General features: G+C 38.4%; 2 pseudogenes; both read left to right on the top strand.

Annotated features, from left to right (window-relative positions):
- Positions 1 to 5287: 5287 nt before the first annotated feature.
- On the top strand, positions 5288 to 6352 carry LOC120874886 (annotated as a pseudogene).
- Positions 6353 to 15015: 8663 nt separating this feature from the next.
- On the top strand, positions 15016 to 15945 carry LOC120874373 (annotated as a pseudogene).
- Positions 15946 to 20775: the final 4830 nt, after the last annotated feature.

Genomic DNA, 20775 nt, shown 5'->3' with positions numbered 1-20775 from the left:
AACACTCTGACATAAATCACAGCAAGATCCTCTTTGACCCACCACCTAGAGTAATGGAAATAAAAATAGAAATTAAAAAGTGGGATTAAACTAGGGCTTCCCCAATAGCTCAGTGGGTAAAGAACCTGCCTACAATGCAGGAGACATGGAAGAAGATGCACGTTCAATCCCTGGATTGGGAAGATCCCTGGAGAAGGAAATGGCACCCCACTCTGGTATTCTTGCCTGGGAAGTCCCATGAAGAGGAGCCTGGGGGGGCTCCAGAGCAGGCTACAGTCCATGGGGTTGCAAAGAGTCAGGCATGACTGAGCAGCTAAGCATGCAAGAACTTTTGCACAGTAAAGAAAACTATAAACAAAATGAAAAGACAACCCTCAGAATGGGAGAAAATATTGCAAATAAGACAACTGACAAAAGATTAATCTTCAAAATACACAAGCAACTCATACAACTCACTCTCAGAAAAATAGACAACCCAACCAAAAAATGGGCAGAAGACCTAAACAGACATTCCTCCAAAGAAGACATACAGGTGGCTGATAAACCCATGAAAAAAGTACTCAACATAGCTCATTATTAGAGATATGCACATCAAAACTACAGTAAGGTATCACCTCACACCAGTCAGAATGGCCATTATCAAAATCTACAAAGAATGATTGCTAGAGAGCATGTGGAGAAAAGGGAAACGTCTTGCACAGTTGGTGGGAACATAAATTGATATAGCCACTATGGAGAACGATATGGAGATTTTTTAAAAACCTGGGAATAAAACAACCTTGTGGATTCATGCATGCTAAGTCACTTCAGTTGTGTCTGACTCTGTGACCCTATGAACTGTAGCCCACCTGGTCCCTCTGTCCTTGGGATTCGCCAGGCAAGAACACTAGAATGGGTTGCTATGTCCTCCTCCAGGGTATCTTCCAGACCCAGGGATTGAAACTGCATCTATGTCTCCTGCGTTGGCAGGCAGGCAGGCAGGTTCTTTACCACTGACTCATCAATCCAACTACTGGGCATATACCCTGAGAAAATACCATAATTGAAAAAGACACATACACCCCAATTTTATCGTAGCACTATTTACAGTAGTCAGGACACAGAAGCAACCTAACTGTTTGTGGCAGGTATATGGATAAAGAAGTTGTGGTACATATATACACTGAAATATTACTCAGCCCTAAAAAGGAACACATTTGAGTCAGTTCTAGTGAGCTGGATGAACCTAGGGCCAATTATATAGAAGAGTGAAGTAAGTCAGAAAGAGAGAAACAAATATTGTATGTGTGCTGTGCTTAGTTGCTCAGTCTTGTCCAGTTGCTTGTGTCCCCATAGACTGTAGCCCACCAGAATCCTCTGTCCGTGGGGATTCTTCAGGCAACAATACTGGAGTGCGTAGCATATCCCTTCTCCAGGGGAACTTCTTGACCTAGGAATCAAACAAGGGTCTCCTGCATTGCAGGCAGATTCTTTACTAGCTGAGCTACCAGGATTAACACACACACACACACACACACACACACACACACACACACATGTGGAATCTAGAAAAACAGTACTGATGAACCTATTTACAGGGAAGGAATTGAGACACTGATGTAGAGAAAAAACTTGTGAACAAAAAGGGGAAAAAAGAGGTTGGGACTAATTGAGAGAATAGGATTGACATATATACCCAATCATGTGTAAAATGGGTAGGTGGTGAGAAGCTGCTACATAGCACTATATGAACACTGCCTGAACACTGCCCAGCCTGGCACTCTGTGACAACCTGGATGGGTGGGATGATGGGGAGAGGGAGGCTCAAGAGGGAGGATAGATATATAATTATTATTGATTTGCAATACTGTACCTGGAAGCCAACACTACATGGTAAAGCAACAATGCCCCAGCCATTCTTTTGTTTTAGGAACTGGGGATAGACTCCAAGAGATGATAAAGAAAGTAAATATCAGAACACACATTCCTCTGCATTGGGGAATGGACTAGAATGGATGAATTTAACTCAGACAACCATTATATCTACTACTGTGGGCAGGAATCCCTCAGAAGAAATGGAGTAGCCATCATAGTCAACAAAAGAGTCCGAAATGCAGTACTTGGATCCAGTCTCAAAAATGACAGAATGACTTCTGTTCGTTTCCAAGGCAAACCATTCAGTATCACAGTAATCCAAGTCTATGCTCTGACCAGTAACGCTGAAGAAGCTGATGTTGAAAGGTTCTATGAAGACCTACAAGACCTTTGAGAACTAACACCCCAAAAAGATGTCCTTTTCATCATAGGGGACTGGAATGCAAAAGTAAGAAGTCAAGAAACACCTGGACCAACAGGCAAATTTGGCCTTAGAGTACAGAATGAAGCAGGGCAAAGGCTAACAGAGTTTTGTCAAGAGAACGAACTGGTCATAGCAAACACCCTCTTCCAACAACACAAGAGAAGACTACACATGGACATCACCAGATGGCCAACACCGAAATCAGATTGATTATATTCTTTGTAGGCAAAAGGAGAAGCTCTATACAGTCAGCAAAAACAAGACCATGAGCTGCCTGTGGCTTAGGTCATGAACTCCTTATTGCCAAATTCAGACTTATTGAAGAAAGTAGGGAAAACCACTAGACCATTCAACTATGACCTAAATCAAATCCCTTATGATTATACAGTGGAAGTGAGAAATAGATTTAAGGGACTAGATCTTATAGACAGAGTGCCTGATGAAATATGGATGGAGGTTTGTGAAATTGTAAGGACACAGGGAGCAAGACCATGCCCAAGAAAAAGAAATGCAAAAAACCAAAATGGCTATCTGAGGAAGCCTTACAAATAGCTGTGAAAAGAAAGGAAGTGAAAAGCAAAGGAGAAAAGGACACATACCCATTTGAATGTAGAGTTCCAAAGAATAACAAGGAGAGATAAGAAAGCCTTCCTAGGTGATCAGTGCAAAGAAATGGAGGAAAATAATAGAATGGTAAAGACTAGAGATCTCTTCAAGGAAATTAAAGATACTAAGGGAATATTTCATGCAGATGGACTCAATAAAGGAGAGAAACAGTATGGACCTATCAGAAGCAGAAGATATTAAGAAGAGGTGGTATGAATACCCAAGAACTGTACAAAAAAGATCTTTATGACCCAGATAATCACGATGGTGTGATCAGTTACCTAGAGCCAGATATCCTGGAATGTGAAGTCAAGTGGACCTTAGAAGGCATCACTATGAACAAAGCTAGTGGAGGTGATGGAATTCCAGTTGAGCTATTTCAAATCCTGAAAGATGATGCTGTGAAAGTGCTGCACTCAATATGCCAACAAATTTGGAAAACTCAGCAGTGGCCACAGGACTGGAAAATGTCAGTTTTCATTCCAGTTCCAAAGAAAGGCAATGCCAAAGAATATTCAAACTACCACACAATTTCACTCATCTCACACGCTAGTAAAGTAATGCTCAAAATTCTCCAAGCCAGGCTTCAGCAATACGTGAACCATGAACTTCCAGATGTTCAAGCTGGTTTTAGAAAAGGCAGAGCAAAAGAGATCAAATGGCCAACATCTGATAGATCATCAAAAAAGCAGGAGTTCCAAAAAAACATCTACTTCTGCTTTATTGACTATGCCAAAGCCTTTGACTGTGTGGATCACAATAAACTGTGGTAATTCTGAAAGAGATGGGAATACCAGACCACCTGACCTGCCTCTTGAGAAACCTGTATGCAGGGCAGGAAGCAACAGTTAGAACTGGACATGGAACAACAGACTGGTTCCAAATAAGAAAAGGAGTACGTCAAGGCTGTATATTGTCACCATGCTTATTTAACTTATATGCAGAGTACATCATGAGAAATGCTGGGCTGGAGGAAGCACAAGCTGGAATGAAGATTGCTGGGAGAAATATCAATCACATCAGATATGCAGATGACACCAACTTTATGCCAGAAAGTGAAGAAGAACTAAAGAGCTTCTTGATTAAAATGAGAGAATAGAGTGAAAAAGTTGGCCTAAAGCTCAACATTCAGAAAATGAAGATCACTACATCTGGTCCATCACTTCATGGCAATAGATGGGAAAACAGTGGCTGACTTTATTTTTTTGGGCTCCAAAATCACTGCAGATTGTGACTGCAGCCATGAAATTAAAAGACACTTGCTCCTTGGAAGGAAAGTTATGACCAACCTAGATAGCATATTCAAAATCAGAGACATTACTTTCCAACAAAGGTCCATCTACTCAAGACTATGGTTTTGTCAGTAGTCATGTATGGGTGTGAGAACTGGACACTAAAGAAAGCTGAGTGCCAAATAATTGATGCTTTTGAACTGTGCTGTTGGAGAAGACTCTTGAGAGTCCCTTGGACTGCAAGGAAATCCAACCAGTCCATCCTAAACGAGATCAGTCCTGGGTGTTCATTGGAAGGACTGATGTTAAAGCTGAAACTCCAATACTTTGGCCACCTGATGCAAAGAGTTGACTCATTTGAAAAGAACCTGATGCTGGGAAAGATTGAGGGCAGTAGTAGAAGGGAATGACAGAGGATGAGATGGTTGAATGGCATCAACAACTCAATGGACATGAGTTTGGGTAAACTCTGGGAGCTGATGATGGACAGGGAGGCCTGGGTTGCTGCAGTCCATGTGGTTGCAAAGAGTCGGACATGACTGAGCAACTGAACTGAACTGAACTGAAGGTGTATATTGTCCTTTCAAGTGAAAAAAACCTCCAGGAGAATTCTCATATAAAAATTATGGCCTGTTCCCTTAGCATGTCAAAGACTGATGACCACAGTGATGGATACTGTTTTCTTCCTTGCGAGAAACTGACTTTCTAAGGATCATAGGGTAGAAAGAGTCCTACGGTTCAGTGTCCATGAGGCATCGAGGAAAAAGAAGGTGAGGGTTGAATCAGGTTTGTCTCAATTCCTTTCAAACCTCAGACTGTGTAAACTGAGGGTTCTGAGGAACACCACCTGTTTATTGTTCTTTTCAGCCCTGATCCTGAACAGAGCCTGGAGAGACTGAGGAATGATGTGCGGAGACACAGGGAGTCTACCAGTATTTTTTAAGCACAGAGACAAACAAGAGGAGAAAGGGCAGAAAGAAGAAAATGAGGAATCTGCAGGAAGAGTCATTACAAGTCTTGTATTTTGGATGCTTTGATGAGTGTCTTTAGACAACCCTGTGGTTATAAACTGAGAGATCCAGCTCTCACTCGGGAAACATAGGGAAAGTCCATGAAGGTCCATTGTGAATCTGAGTTTCTGCCCCTGTTCCTATAGATCACGACTGTGTAGTGAATGAATATGGAAAATGCCTCCTCTGTGACTGACTTTATCCTTGTGGGATTGACAGACCAACCTAAACTCCAGCTACCTCTGTTTTTCCTGTTTCTGCTGAACTACATGATCATTGTGGTGGACAATTTGTGTTTAATGAATCTAATTTGTCTAAATTCACACCTACACAACCCCATGTACTTTTTTGTCTTCAATCTCTCTTTTATTGATCTTCATTACTCATCTATCTTTACCCCCAAAATGCTAATGAGCTTTATTTTTGAGAATATGCTATCTCCTTTGCAGAATGTATGTCTCAGGTATTTTTCTTCTGCTTTTTTTGTCAGCTCTGAGTGCTATGTGTTGAAAGCCATGGCCTATGATCACTATGTGGCCATCTGTAAGCCCTTGCTGTACACAATGGCCATGTCCCCTCAGGTGTGTTCTCTGCTGATGTCTGGTTCGTATGTGATGGGGTTTCCTGGAGCCACGGTCCACACAGGATGAATGATGAGACTGAACTTTTGTGATTCCAACATCATCAACCATTTCATGTGTGACATCTTCCCACTCCTCCAGCTCATCTGCAGCAGCATTTATGCCAATAAGATTGTAGTTTCTGCTGTTGTGGGGACAGTTGTAATAGTATCTAGCCTCATTATCTTTATTTCTTACACTTTGATTCTTTTCAATATTCTTCATGTACCATCATCTAAAGGTTGATCCAAAGCCTTGAGCAACTGTTTTCTCATATTACAACAGTTCGTCTATTTTGTGGATGTGGGCTGCTCACTATGTCAGACCATCATCTTCTAGAAAAAGAGGGAAACTTTTTCTCACTCTTTTCCACCAATGTGGTACCCATGCTGAACCTTCTCATATAGCCTCAGGAACAAGGATGTCAAAATTGCTGTGAAGAAAATCCTGAAGAGAATTACAAAAGGAACCAAACCATTTATACCACATTTCTTTGTCGTCTTTCTTTCTTTCCTGCTCAACTTTATCCTCTTCCTCTCGTTCTTTTTTCACATTTTCCTTTGTTTTCCTCATGTCTTCTTGACAGGATTCATCTCTAATGTCTGATGGCTATTCTTCTCTTGCCACATAATGTAACACCGTGGGCCTATTTGACTGGAGAATCATCCTCAGCCCTAAGTGATCCCATAACATTTGGAGAGTAGGGACCAATAACCTTTCCCATCTGATGATAACACTACTATTTCCCTTGTGTGTCAGCTCATCCAAGGTATGCCATAGAGTAGTATGCTGTTTGACGAATTTTTTTTCTTTCTTGCTTTTGTTACATAGAGCCCTTTCCTGTATCAGTGCTGTCATTACTTACCACTCCATTAACACAGAGAAGTAATGACAAAAATGTGGACATGATAAACATGTAAAAATTTCCAAAACTTTTCTGGATTTTCTTTTAGTAATAACTCCTGTTCTGTATTTTAGGTGCCACATAGGTAAAGAAATTGAATAATTTGTTGAACCATAATTCTTTTATTCTTGAGAGTACTTGAGAATGAATAAGCTAAACTATTCTATATACCTTTCTCAATCCACATTAATAAAAATGCCTGTTTTTAGTTTATTGGTCAATTGATATGTTGTCATAAATATAATTGAAATTGTTATCAACTTGCCTATCAGTGGATTGTAATTGTGATTAAAAGTTGCACAGTGGTATATTTGACTACAGAGTATGTTATCAAACATAAGGTCAGGATTCATTGTCTAATGTAAGAGGGCTTCTCCTTTGCCAAAGAAAGATGAGTTTCCCACTTTTCAAAAGAAAACAAAAGTATTTGGCAGAAACATTGTCTTGTCGATATTTACTGTTTTAGTTCATAAATTTGACTCTTTCCCTCTGTTAGAGGAAAATTTAAATTGGTAGAAAATAATGTGTTATAGAATTTTACAAATGGCCTAAAAGATAAATCTCCTTATCTGATTTTTTGTTTTGCTGAGGAAATAGTTCTGTGACTTGCTCAGAATCACACGGCTAAAATTGCAGAGACAGTTTTTGCAGCCACTGTTCATCTTGTGAAAAAAATGGAAGGAAAGAAAGAACTGTGAAGGGACAGATAGAACTTCTGGAGAGTTATTTCTGAATGAGCTTGAAAGTGGGAATTTTCCAGTGTGGAGTTATCTCAGAAAACTAGAAATAGAAATACCAAATGTCCAGTAATTCCACTCCTGTGTATATATCTGAAAAATATGAAAACATTAATTCAAAAAGATATTTGTACCCCAATATTCAGTGCAGCATTATTTACAATTGCCATGATTTGGGAGTATCCTAAAACTCCACCAACAGATTGAAGGGATAAGATGTGGCAAATATATACAACGGAGTATTACTCATCCATCAAAAGAATGAAAAATTCCCATTTACAGCAACATCAATGGACTTGGAGGGTACTATGCTAAGTGGTTTAAGTCAGGCAAAAAAGATAAAGATGATATTACTTATATGTGAAATCAGAAAACCGTAAAAAATTAGTGAATACAGCAAAAGAGATATAGATTCATTGATGTAGAGAACAAATTTATGTTTACCGGTGGGGAAAAGGAAGTGGGATGAGACAATAAAAAGATAGGTGATTAAGAGGAATAAACGATTATGTATAAAATAAGCTTTAAGGATATATTGTACAACACAGGAGATATAACCAGTATTTTTATAATAACTATAAATGGAATATAACCTCTAAGAATTAACTCATATAATATTGTACATAACTATACTTCAATAAAATAAGTTAAAAGAGAATTTTTATTGATATTTATTGAATTTAATTGATATTTCATTCATAAAACCTGATAGAAAAATTACATTCCACAAACAAGCACACATTTACATTAGAATTTTGATGATTTTATTTGGAAATGTTATCTAGTAGATAAAATAATCATAATTCATCTTTAAACATAAGAATATTTTCAGTTTTTAGATAATTATGTTAATATGATAAAGGTTGAAAATACCTATTTTTCTTTTTTATCATCAAACATAACAGACTTACTAGATGTTCCCTGAATATTCATTTATGGTTTAATAAATAAACATTCGACTTAATATCTACGAAGGTCATAAAATATTTCCAACATAGTTGATTCAGGACTTATAGCTATATTTTCCCCCATGTGTATTTGTTGTAAAAAATCTAGCTGAACGTTATGAGATAGATAAGTTTTGAAAGAGCTTATTTAGTCAAATTAATGTGAGTGAATTTGGTGCTGTCATAGATTTTGCTGATTGTTCTTTTACTTGAAGAATTATTTGTATAAATAGACCTATTTATCCGGTCCCATCACTTCATGGGAAATAGATGGGGAAACAGTGGAAACAGTGTCAGACTTTATGTTTTTGGGCTCCAAAATCACTGCAGGTGGTGACTGCAGCCATGAAATTAAAAGACGCTTTCTCCTTGGAAGAAAAGTTATGACCAACCTAGACAGCATATTCAAAATCAGAGACATTACTTTGCCAACAAAGGTCCATCTAGTCAAGGCTATGGTTTTTCCTGTGGTCATATATGGATGTGAGAGTTGGACTGTGAAGAAGGCTGAGTGCTGAAGAATTGATGCTTGTGAACTGTGGTGTTGGAGAAGACTCTTGAGAGTCCCTTGGACTGCAAGGAGATCCAACCAGTCCATTCTGAAGGAGATCAACCCTGGAATTTCTTTGGAAGGAATGATGCTAAAGCTGAAACTCCAGTACTTTGGCCACCTCATGCTAAGAGTTGACTCACTGGAAAAGACTCTGATGCTGGGAGGGATTGGGGGCAGGAGGAGAAGGGGACGAGGATGAGATGGCTAGATGGCATCACTTACTTGATGGACATGAATCTGAGTGAACTCCAGGAGTTGGTGATGGACAGGGAGGCCTGGCGTGCTGCGATTCATGGGGTCGCAAAGAGTTGGACATGACTGAGCAACTGAAATGAACTGAACTGAATTGAACTGATAATTAAAAACTGTGATGACATATAGCTTTGTGAGTTCTTGCTAGTTTTCTTAATAAAATACTTGGTAGAAATACTTTAAGAGTACACAGAATCATGTAAATACTGTATACAAAATTTTTGGAAATAAGTTATTTAGATAAGATTAGATAGCTATATAGGTCTTTCATTCTAAATGTTCTCTTGCCTGTTCAATTTACCTCCCTTGATTTCTGTGCCTGAAATCTTACACCAGGCCACTCAAAATATAGTATTAACTCCTTTTGGTTTGTCCAAGACTTTTTTAAATTATAATTTTCTAACTACAAACATCTTTTCATTCTGGAATTTATTTTGTAAATGCATTTTTATTGAAATATAGTTGATTTACAACATTATTTTCAGGTGTACAACATAGTGTTTCAGTGTTTTTACAGATTATACTCCATTAAAATTATTACAAGCTAACTGTATAATTCCCTGTGCTATAAAGTAACTCCTTATTGCTTATCTGCTTTATACATAGTAATTTTTATTTCTTAATCCTGTACCTCCATCTTGTCCCTCTCCCTGCTGGTCACCTGTAGTTTTTTTCCTTTGTTTGTTTTATATTTTAGATTCCCATATGACTGGTATCTTATTCTATGTTTCTATATGAGATATTTCACTAACCATAAAATTCTCTAGATCCTTCCAAGTACTTGACACTTTCTTTATTTTTTTTCAAATTTTTATTATATTGGTTTATAGCTGGTTAACAGTGTTGTGGTAGTTTCTGGTGAATGGCCAAGGGACTCAGTCATATATATACACGTTTCCATTCTCCCCCAAACCCTCTTCCCATCCTGGTGGCACACAACATTGAGCAGAGTTCCATGTGCTATACAATAGAAAACAAGATTATTTATAAATAAGTCAAAGATCTTAACAGATATCTAACCAAAAAGATAAACAATTGACAAATAAGCATGTGAAAAGATGCTCAACATCATATGGCATCAAGAAAATGCAAATGAAAGCAACAATGAAATAGAACCACACAGATATAGAGAACAAATTCATGGTTGCCAGGGGAAGGGAGTGGTGGTTGGAGATGGATAGATTGAAAGTTTGGTATTAGCATGTGCAATCTATTATATAGGAAATGGATAGACAAGGGAACTGTATAACTCAGGGAACTACAGTTGCTATCCTATAATAAACTATAATGGAAAAGAATATGAAAAAGAATATATATATAGAGAGATATGTATAATGGAATCACTTTGCTATTCAACAGAAATAAACAGAACATTATAAATCAACCATGATTTAATAAAATGAGATACTTTTTAATAAATGAGATACTAGTACACCATATTAGAATGGCTGAAATCTGGAATATAAACAACATGAAGTCCTGGAGAGAATGTGGAACTACAAGAACTCTCATTCATGGGTGATGGGAATTATGAATGGTATAGCCACTTTGGAAGTCAGTTTGGCAATTTGTTACAAAACTAATCCTACTTTTACCATGAGATCCAGCAATTACACTTCTTGGAATTTACTCAAATGAATTTAAAACTTACATCCACATAAAAACCTTCACATGCATCTTTATAGCAGGTTTATTTAGAATCGGTTAAACCTAGAAGCTAATAAAATACCCCTCAGAAGGTGAGTGGATAAATAAACTGTGGCACATCCAGACAATTATATTATATAGCACTATGAAGAAATGAGCCATCAAGCTATGAAAAGACTGGGGGAAACTTAATTCATATTACTAAATGAAAGAAGTCAATCTGGAAAGGCTATATACTATATGACTCCAACTACATGCCATTTTGAAAAAGGCAAAACTATGGAGACAGTAAAAAGATCATTAGTTGCCAGGGGAGATAAGGATCCATAGGCAGAGCACGGATTAATTCTTAGACAATGAAATTACTCTGTATGATACTATAATGGTGGATATATGTCATTATAAATTTGTTCAAACCCGTATAATATACATCAAAAGAGAACCTAAAGTAAGTGATGAGCTTTAATGGTAATGATCTAGGAGAATTGATGCTTTTGAACTGTGGTAATGGAGAAGACTCTTGAGAGTCCCTTGGACAGCAAGGAGATCAAACCAGTTGATCCTAAAGGAAATCAACCAGGAATATTCACTGGAATGCTGAAGCTCCAATACTTTGGCTACCCGATATGAAGAACCCACTCACTGGAAAAGACCCTGATGCTGGAAAAGATTGAGGGCAGGAGAATAAGTGAGTGACAGAGGATGAGATGGTTGGATGGCATAACTGAATCAATGGACATGCATTTAAGCAAACTCCATGAGATAGTGAAGTACAGGGAAGCCTGGTGTGTTGCAGTCCATGGGGTTGCAGAGTCAGACATGCCCTTAGTGACTGAATAACAGCAAAAATGTATATATACATATACATGTATTTGTATATATGTACACTGGGCTATATGTATATATTAATATGCATAATATATAACTCAGCCAATAAAAATAATGAAATCCTGCCATTTGCAATAATGTGGTTGGTCCTAGAGAATATTTTTTAGTGAAAAAGGGCAGACAGAGAATTACCAATATTGTGTTACCACTTATATATGGAATATAAAAAATAAAAAGGAAAAAGTTAATATAGTAAGACAGAAACAATCTCACAGATACTGAGATCAAAGTAGTGGTTATCAGTGGGGAGAGGGAAGAGGTGAGAGACAGTAAAGGAAGGAGGGGATTAAGAGATACAGATCAGTATGTATAACATAAAGATATATGGATGGAGAATCAGTCAGTATTTTAATATAGCTTTAAATGGAGTACAATCTATAAAAATATTGAATCACTATATTATGCATCTGAAACTTACAACGTACTGTAAATCAACTACACTTGAATAAAAAAAATTCTGTCTTTGCCTTCTTATAACTTGATTGTAAAGTGTCTTTTTCTGTTGATTTCTTTGGGATCCTTTTTGTTTCCTGGTTCTGGATATGCATTTCCGTGCACAGATGCAGGGATTTTTCAGCCAATTTTTCTTCAAGAAATATTTTGCTTCATTTCTCACATTCTTCTTCTGAATTTCTATAATGCCTATATGGTCCAGGTGACATTTTTCATAAATCCCTTAGACTTTACCCATTATTTTTAATTCTTTTTTATTTTTCCTCCATTTGCTGAATTATTTCAAATGTCCCCCCCCCACCAAATTTTAGACTCCTTTCCTCAGCTTGTTTAGTCTGCTGTTTTGAATTTTTAGTGAATTATTCCATTCAGTTATTGTGTTTTTTGGATTCATAAAGATTCATAAAGAATGTTCTGCATGGTATTCATAAAGCTAAAATTCTCACTTTGTTCATGTATTGTTCTGTGACTATAATGAGCATCTTTATGGCAGTTAAATGAAATCTCTGTCACGTAAATCATGTATCCATTTCATTGCTATGCTATGCTATGCTAAGTCGCTTCAGTCGTGTCCGACTCTGTGCGACCCCAGAGATGGCAGCCCACTAGGCTCCTCTGTCCCTGGGATTCTCCAGGCAAGAACACTGGAGTGGCTTGCCATTTCCTCCTCCAATGCATGAAAGAGAAAAGTGAAAGTGAAGTTGCTCAGTCGTGCCTGACTCTTAGCGACCCCATGGATTGCAGCCTACCAGGCTCCTCTGTCCATGGGATTTTCCAGGCAAGAGTACTGGAGTAGGGTGCCATTGCCTTCTCCATCCATTTCTTTAGGGCCACTTTTTAGGCTCTTATGGAAAGACTTTTTTTTTTTTTTAATGTAATTGGACTTTCCTTCATTTTACCTTGACTTTCTGCATTTGTGTCTATATATAGACAAAGAGCAACCTAATTTAGTCCTCATGAACTGGCTTTGTACTGGAGAAGACCCACATCATTAAGCCTGGCTAGAAAAAGCAAACCTCTTTAACTTTGTAAAAGTACAATCCACTTTGTTTTAGTAGCTCTCAGGTATTTGGATCATGTTAGGATCCCATGAGGCTCTTAAAACAAAGGAGACTAAAGTCAGTTCCTCAAGCAGCCCCTAGATAAATCAGGTCATTGGATGCACAGTGCACATTTTTCTTAATCAAGGAGAAGCTGTAGAAAAAGTATTTTCTACAGCTAGCTGTGTTAAGCCAAGGGGAGGTGAATTCTAGCCCAGACTGCTATCTCAGTTCTTTCTCTCACCTCAGGCAGCTAAACTATGCCATACCTTATGTCCCCTCAGCTTTCTGGCACAGGCTATCCTGAAGCCAGTCTTCAGAATAGCCTCTAGAAAAATTGGGGCTTTGAATGTGTTGTACATCTCTTTCTCTTCCCAGGAAGATCTGGGAACTGGGGGAAGTTTGTCCCAGTTATGTGGTTGTGGAATACCATAGGTATATGGCAAGAGTTTATTTTGAAATTTCTTAACAACTTTAACATAACTGATATCATGCTCGAACTGTGTGCATGATCCTTTTAACTAAGTTTTGGGTTTCTTACGAAGGGAATTTGTACAGAAATTGTTTTTGAATCAGTGTGGTCATACAGGAGGAGGAGATTCTAGGGTATGGTCTTCTGCATGTCGCTAATGGGAAATGGTTGTTAATTTTGGCTTGTCCTTGGAGGGTTAACAATCCCTGCAGTGAAGGAAAAACTTGGATGAAATATTGATTGCATAATGAACAAAAGACATATTGTGGTCTAGGTGTAATCACAATCCCCTTAGTTACCTATTACACCCAGAAACTGTTCCCTGGGGGAAGAGACTGAGGAAGCTGCTGCCCTTTTTATATCTGAGTACATTATACCATTGCACTCACAATATATCTTTTGTGACTTACTGTGTGGCAAGAATGATATTAATAGAGGACATTATTGCTTTCTGCTCCTTGATAGAGTGAAATGTCATACTCAAGATGATGATCTATAATTCTGAATATACTTTCCAGGAAATATCAGAGATTAATTGTAGGTGGCATTTTCTTAGAATCAAAGAAACCAAAGCCTGTGAATCTGAAACTGACCTTCCTGGATCAGGGGTATAGCAATAATAAGAAGAAAGAATTTTTATTTTCTGGCTTATGGAGGGTGAGTTTCTGAATTCCATTTATATTCATCTTTTCCTTGTTTGAGATGGAGACCAAGGATCTTATATAAGATAGTTTATTTTACTCCTACTCCATCAGATCTAATCTTCGTTAGAGAAAAGCATCAGGCTCTGAGGGTTGCTGCCTTCAATTTTGGGCTTCCCAGGTGGCAGTAGTGGTGAAGAACCTGCCTGTCAATGCAGGATACTGAGATAGTGGTTCGATCCCTAGGTCGGGAAGATCCCCTGAAGAAGGGAATGGCAACCCACTGCGATATTCTTGCCCGGAGAATCCCCATGGACAGAGGAGCCTAGTAGACTCTGGCCCACAGGGTTCAATTTACTTGTGAGGAGTGGGTCCAAGTGCATGAAGAAGAAATAGTGAGATGAGAGACGGAAAATTCTGTCCTGGTTCAACCTCCTTTTCCTTCCCCCCCCTTTTTTGCCCCCAACAGTTGTGTTTGCATATGGCAGCTGCTCCCTTCACTCTGTAGGTTAAACTTTGGTGATTTTTTGCTGCTTAGTTTATAACACCTTAGAAGGGAAAACTCTTGTCTCGCATCTCCATGGTAATGGTAAAGAAATTCTATGGGTCAAATTTTGGATAGTTTTAGTCATTCCCTGTGCATACATCACTATGTGAGAAGAATTGCTGTGAGAAAAGCTGTTTTTCCTCTATGTAAGCCTTTTCTCCTGTGCTGACAGGTTTACTTAGAGAAGAATGGCTCTAGGAAATGGCTCTTCCATGACTCAGTTCATTTTGTTCAGATTAACAGACCAACCAGATCTCCAGCTCCTGCTCTTCTTCCTCTTTCTAGTAACGTCTATGGTCACTGTGATGGGAAATTTGGGCTTGTTAATCCTTATTGGGCTGAGTTCACACCTATATAAGCCCATGTACTTTTTCCTCTTTAACTTGTCCTTCATAGATCTGTGTTACTCTTCTGTGTTTATACCCAAAATGCTGATTAACTTCGTATCAAAGAAGAATATTATTTCTTACATGGGGTGCATGATACAGCTCTATTTTCTCAGTTTTTTTTTTGTCATTTCTGAATGCTATGTGCTGACCTCAATGGCCTATGATCACTATGTGGTCATCTGTAACCCACTTTTGTATAATGTTGCCATGACCCCCAAAGTGTGTTCCAGCCTTATGCTTGGTTCATACTTCATGGCATTTGCTGGTGCCATGGTTCTCACTGAATGCATGCTGAGACTGACCTTCTGTGAGGCAAACACCATCAACCATTATATGTGTGATATCATGCCTCTGCTCAAGCTTTCCTGCACAAGCACCTATGTCAATGAGCTGGTAGATTCCATTATAGCAGGGTTCAACGTCATTGTGCCCAGTATCACCATCTTTGTCTCTTATGTTTTCATCCTCTCCAACATCCTTCAGATCAGCTCCAAAGAGGGCAGATCCTAAGCCTTTGGTACCTGCAGTTCCCACGTCATTGCTGTTTCTCTCTTTGGATCAATTTCATTTGTGTATCTCAGACCATCTTCTGCTGTGTCTATGAATGAAGGAAAAATCCCTTCTGTTTTTTACACCAATACGGTTCCTTTGCTGAACCCCTTAATCTACAGTTTGAGGAACAAAGATGCTAAACTTGCTCTGAGAAAAACCCTGCCTAGTTGGTTTTGATCAGAGAGTGTGCTTCTGTGCAGTTATTGATATGACAAGGAGATTCTGTGTTAATTAAAAATTAATTAAATATTTTTAGTTTCAGCCTTATTATCCTTATTTTTCATAAAATGATTAAGAAAATGTGTGCCCTTTCTTAATAATTTGCTTCCAATTTTTCTATCTGGAAGTTCTTTTTTTTAACTACACAATATCCTACCCCTCCCCCATTTTTCCTATTTAGTAATAACATTAAATTAGAAATGTTATCTGTGCTTTTTTGTAATTTCAAACTTTTAGTTTTTACTGGAAAAAGAAAATGGTCTTAAAATGGTCAAATTTGAGATACCTCTGATATAATGAGAAACATGAAGAAAATCACCTAGATAACACTAGAGTAGCACTGTTTCATTGGAGTTGTCATCTGCCACTTACTTTTAGAAGTAAGTAATAAATAATAGTCAATTCTCTGACTATGTATCCATGTATCCATTCTCTGACTATGAAAAAATGTTTCCTTTGCCAGATACTGAAGTTTCTAAAATGGCTTTGAATATAATTCATTTTACATCTGTAAATATTTTAAATCTAGCTTTAGGCAAGTATTTTCTTTTTACCTTTGTGCAGTGAAACCAGTACATGCACATCATATAAATATATTTATTTCATCAATAGTAAAAATGAAGTTCAGAATGGTTAATGATTTAAAGAAAAAATTTAGACTAAACTGTTAGCCTTCTAATTTCAAGTCTACTAATTCGTAAACTTCTTATATAAAATTCATTCTGTTCTATCCATTTGAGTAAGACTGTACTTTGAGAAAATATTTTTAACTTGTAGCTTGACTATTATTTATTAAAGAATTTCTCTCATGCCATGTGTTACCTTTTTTGTTGATGCTTGCTTGTTTAGCAAAGAGTTTCATTGGTTTCTTTGGTTGGGAAAGGAAGGCATTTTGGGCATATATATTGGTGAGATGATTGACTCAAATTAGGAGGTTACTTTTTCTGCAAAATTAAGAAAACTGAATTTGGGATGTTTGAAAGTATCTGTTATTAAAAGAATAGGACCTGGGTGAGAAAGGAGCCCAGAATCATGTCACTAGGACAGACCTCAGCAAGGCACATGGTCAACAAAAATGAGACCGTGTGTGAGAAGTGTCATGAGGCTTAGGAAACATTTTATTCTGAAGCTGTATCCTTTCTGTATAGGACTGTAAATGTCTTCAAATTGTTGATAAAACTATAAAGTACATAACCGTAAATTAGTACTGCTTTGGGAAAATGAAGGTGAAAACATTTGGAACCAGGTAGAAAGAAGGCAGCAGCTACAAGTAATAAGATAGTTAAGAATAATTTGAGTTCATGTTAGAAAGATGAAATTTAGAGAGTAAAATGATGGATAATTAAAGCCCCTACCTGTTACTCTCCTCTTCTTTCTGGAAGGTCCTAGAAACATTCAGAGCTCACAGGCTTTCAGGCTTCCCTGATGGCTCAGAGGGTAAAGAATCTGCCTGCCAGTGCAAGATTCTAGGGTTCAGTTCCTGGTTGGAGAAGATCCTTGAGAAGGGGATGACTACGGTTTCTCTGGAAAGGACACCAGCTTAAGTTATTTGATACTTAACAAAGTTAAGCCAACAGAGTTTAAGGCCCTGGGAACAACTAAATCACTCTTCATTTTGTGTACTTCTGTAAGTATTTCAAGTTACTAAACCTCAAATTGCAGCTGGCAGTATAATGACATCTTGAAAGAAATATTTCGTGAATACACAAATTTTGGCCCTGTCTTTACTGAAAAGGATGCTGAACTATTATTTTCCCTAGTTAAATATTCTATCTTAAAGTCCTCAGTATAATGTGTCAAAGGATAATGTAAATATTTTCTGCATGGCTGGCAGGCATGCACATAATTCAGGAGAAGCTTCCACAAAGCTTACGGTAGCCTGGGTGAGAAAGTAGGGCTTTTCCCCTCAAATATCCCATGTCTGTTCCCTGATTACTAATTGTTGCTTCTGAATCCGACATGCAGACACAGGGGGAGCAGCCACTGTTGATACACCTCCCCACCATGGCTATAATCCCCTCCTCATACAGCTGAAGTTAATTCCAGGGGATTTAAAGGCCAGTACCCTTTATCCTTCTCATCTTTATTTTTCTCTTTTTTGTCTTGTGGGAGTCAGTCACAAAGACCAAGGCTTTTAAAAAGCAAGAAGCACATCCAGAGATAATTAGAAAGTCCCCATGCTTGTATACCATGCTTGTACATAATGCAGACTCAGAAAGACCAGGGAAGAACTTCAATTTTTACCTAAGCCTCATCTTCCACAGAGAGGTAGCCTATAACAATTGAAACTATAAAAAGTAAGAAAGGAGGACAAAATGGCAGAGTGGCAGGATGCTAAGCTCAACCCTCTTCAGGAACACACCAAAGTACAACTACATATGGAGCAACTCTTGCTGATATTAACCTGGGCACTAGCAGAACAGCTGTTCTACAACCAAGGCTGTAATCAATGATGAAGGGTTAATGTGGCCACAATAGGGAAAGAGGAGATGTGCTGCTTGCAAACAAGATGTTCTGCCAAGGAGACGGACACAGCCTTGAGATTAATGGTCCCTTGTGATAAGGGCTCTGGACAGACTCTGCAGTAGGCCGGAATTTCACTCCCTTTTGCTGTACGATAACATTTATGCACATGCACTGTACTGAAAAAGTTTGGTCATACAGTCTGAAATTCTGCCCAGGGGGCTATATAAAAGTAAACCACAAGCCTGCTTGCTGGCGCAGTTCTTTTTCCTCTGGCCAGAGTGTCTGTCTCTTGTGTGTGTGTCTTGTTTTGTGTCCTTTCACTCATAATCTCCAACAAATGATCCACATGGAATCTGCATGAAGTGGAGGGAAGTCATCAGGTCAGAGCACATACTGCTAGCTTGAAACAGAGAAAAGGAAGGGGATATCACAGGCTAGGGAATCCTCCCAGAGGAGGAAAGATTTCGGTCCAGATTTTAGGCACACCAGCGCTGCGGTTTAACAGGAAGATGAGCTGCCTTATCTGGTTTGACAACCAGTGGAGGTTTACCTAAGTTTGTAAGAAACTGAGACCCTACTCTTGAAGGGTATGCACCAGAACTGTTCACTCCCAGTCACAGCATGGAGACAGCAGATTGAAAACTACCTGGGACTCTGGGCAGCTGGTAGGGACCACTCCAACACTCCCACCAAGCCTTAACTGAGCTTCTGCTCCAGTCCCTCTTGTTCCTGTCGCTGCTGCCCACCAAGGGGGAGGCCACCATTGTTAAAGAAAGTGTACACTCTTAGACACAACAGAGGTAACTTGGACACTGGTCCTGCAACTGAGCCATTGTCAACTCATATGTCTCTGCACACACTCCAGGAGGAGTGAAGTTAGCTCCAGAGAAGAGAACATTATCCACAGAGTGTACATCCCTCTGTGTACTTAGGAGAGAGCAGGGCCAGTTCAGTGGTATGGCACCAACCCCCCCCACCCCCGTCCTGCTCAGAGTCTCACTGAGACATACACACTGGGGAAAAAGAGAAATCAGCCCAGAAGCTCAGCCCCAAGCTGTCAGGCCTTGGTCCTGCCCCAGAATAAATCAGAGCCTGCCATTACAGACACGAGAAACCCAGTTTCTCAAGGCTCTTGTTCCAGCACCTCAGGCTGCACCCTGCCCCTGATAAGGTGGTGAAAGCCACTGAGAATTGAAGCTCTTGCTCACCCCTGGCTCTGGCTCTAACCCCACCAACTCCAGCCCTACATCCCACCAATGCAATGGCTGCCATCACACTTCAGAGGAAGTCATACCCTATCTTCAAGTACCTATGGAACTTTCTCCAGGATACATCACATACTAAGCCTCAGGACGAATCTTAACAAATTTAAGAGGATAAAAATTATATCAAACATCTATTTCGAGCACTCCAGTATGAAACTCCAGGAAGAAAAATGGGAAAACCACAAACACATGCAGATTAAACAACCTGCTACTAAAAAACCTAATGGGTCAAAGAAGAAATCAAATAGGAAATCAGAAAATACTTTGAGACAAATGCAAAACCAAGAATAAACTTACTTAGTCAAAGAAGTGAAAAACCTATACTCTGAAAATTTTAAAACAATTAAATGGAAAGATATCCTGTGTTTATGGATTGGAATAATCAATATTGTTAAAAGTCTGTAGCAATCTACAGTTTTAATGCAATTCCTAAGAAAATACCCTTGGCATTTCCAACAAAAATAGAACTCGTAATCCTAAAATTTATATGGAGTCACGGGATACCCCAATTATATAAAGCAATATTGAGAAAAAAAATAACAAAAGTGGATGTATCACATGACCAGACTTCAGATTATACCATAAAGCTACAACAATCAAAACAGCATGGCCCAGGCACAAAAAACAAATATATAGACAAGTGGAACAGAATAGGTAATTAAGAAATAAACCCATATTCCTTTGACCAATTAATCTATGACAAAGGAGATAAAAATATACAGTGAAGATAAGACAGTCTCTTCAGTAAGTGGTTCTGGGAGAAGTGGACAGGTGCATATAAAACAATGAGATATGAACATTCCCTCACACTACATAGAAAGATAAACTCAAAATTATAAGACCTAAGTGTAAGATCTAAAACCATAAAACTCCTAGATAACACATGGAAATCTATTTCTGCATAAACCTTTTTATTTTTATTTTTTTTGAATTTGTCTCCTAAAGCAAAAGAAATAAAAGCAAAAATGAATGAATGGACGTAATTAAAGTTAAAAGGTTTTGCACCATAAAGATCATCAACAAAATGAAAAAGCTATCTACTGAATGGGAGATAAAT

Source organism: Oryx dammah, unplaced genomic scaffold (genome assembly GCF_014754425.2).
Source record: "Oryx dammah isolate SB20612 unplaced genomic scaffold, SCBI_Odam_1.1 HiC_scaffold_15, whole genome shotgun sequence".
NCBI classification, from domain to species: Eukaryota; Metazoa; Chordata; class Mammalia; order Artiodactyla; family Bovidae; genus Oryx; species Oryx dammah.
The sequence above is the reverse complement of the archived record's forward strand: the minus strand, read 5'-3'. Positions and strand labels throughout refer to the sequence as shown.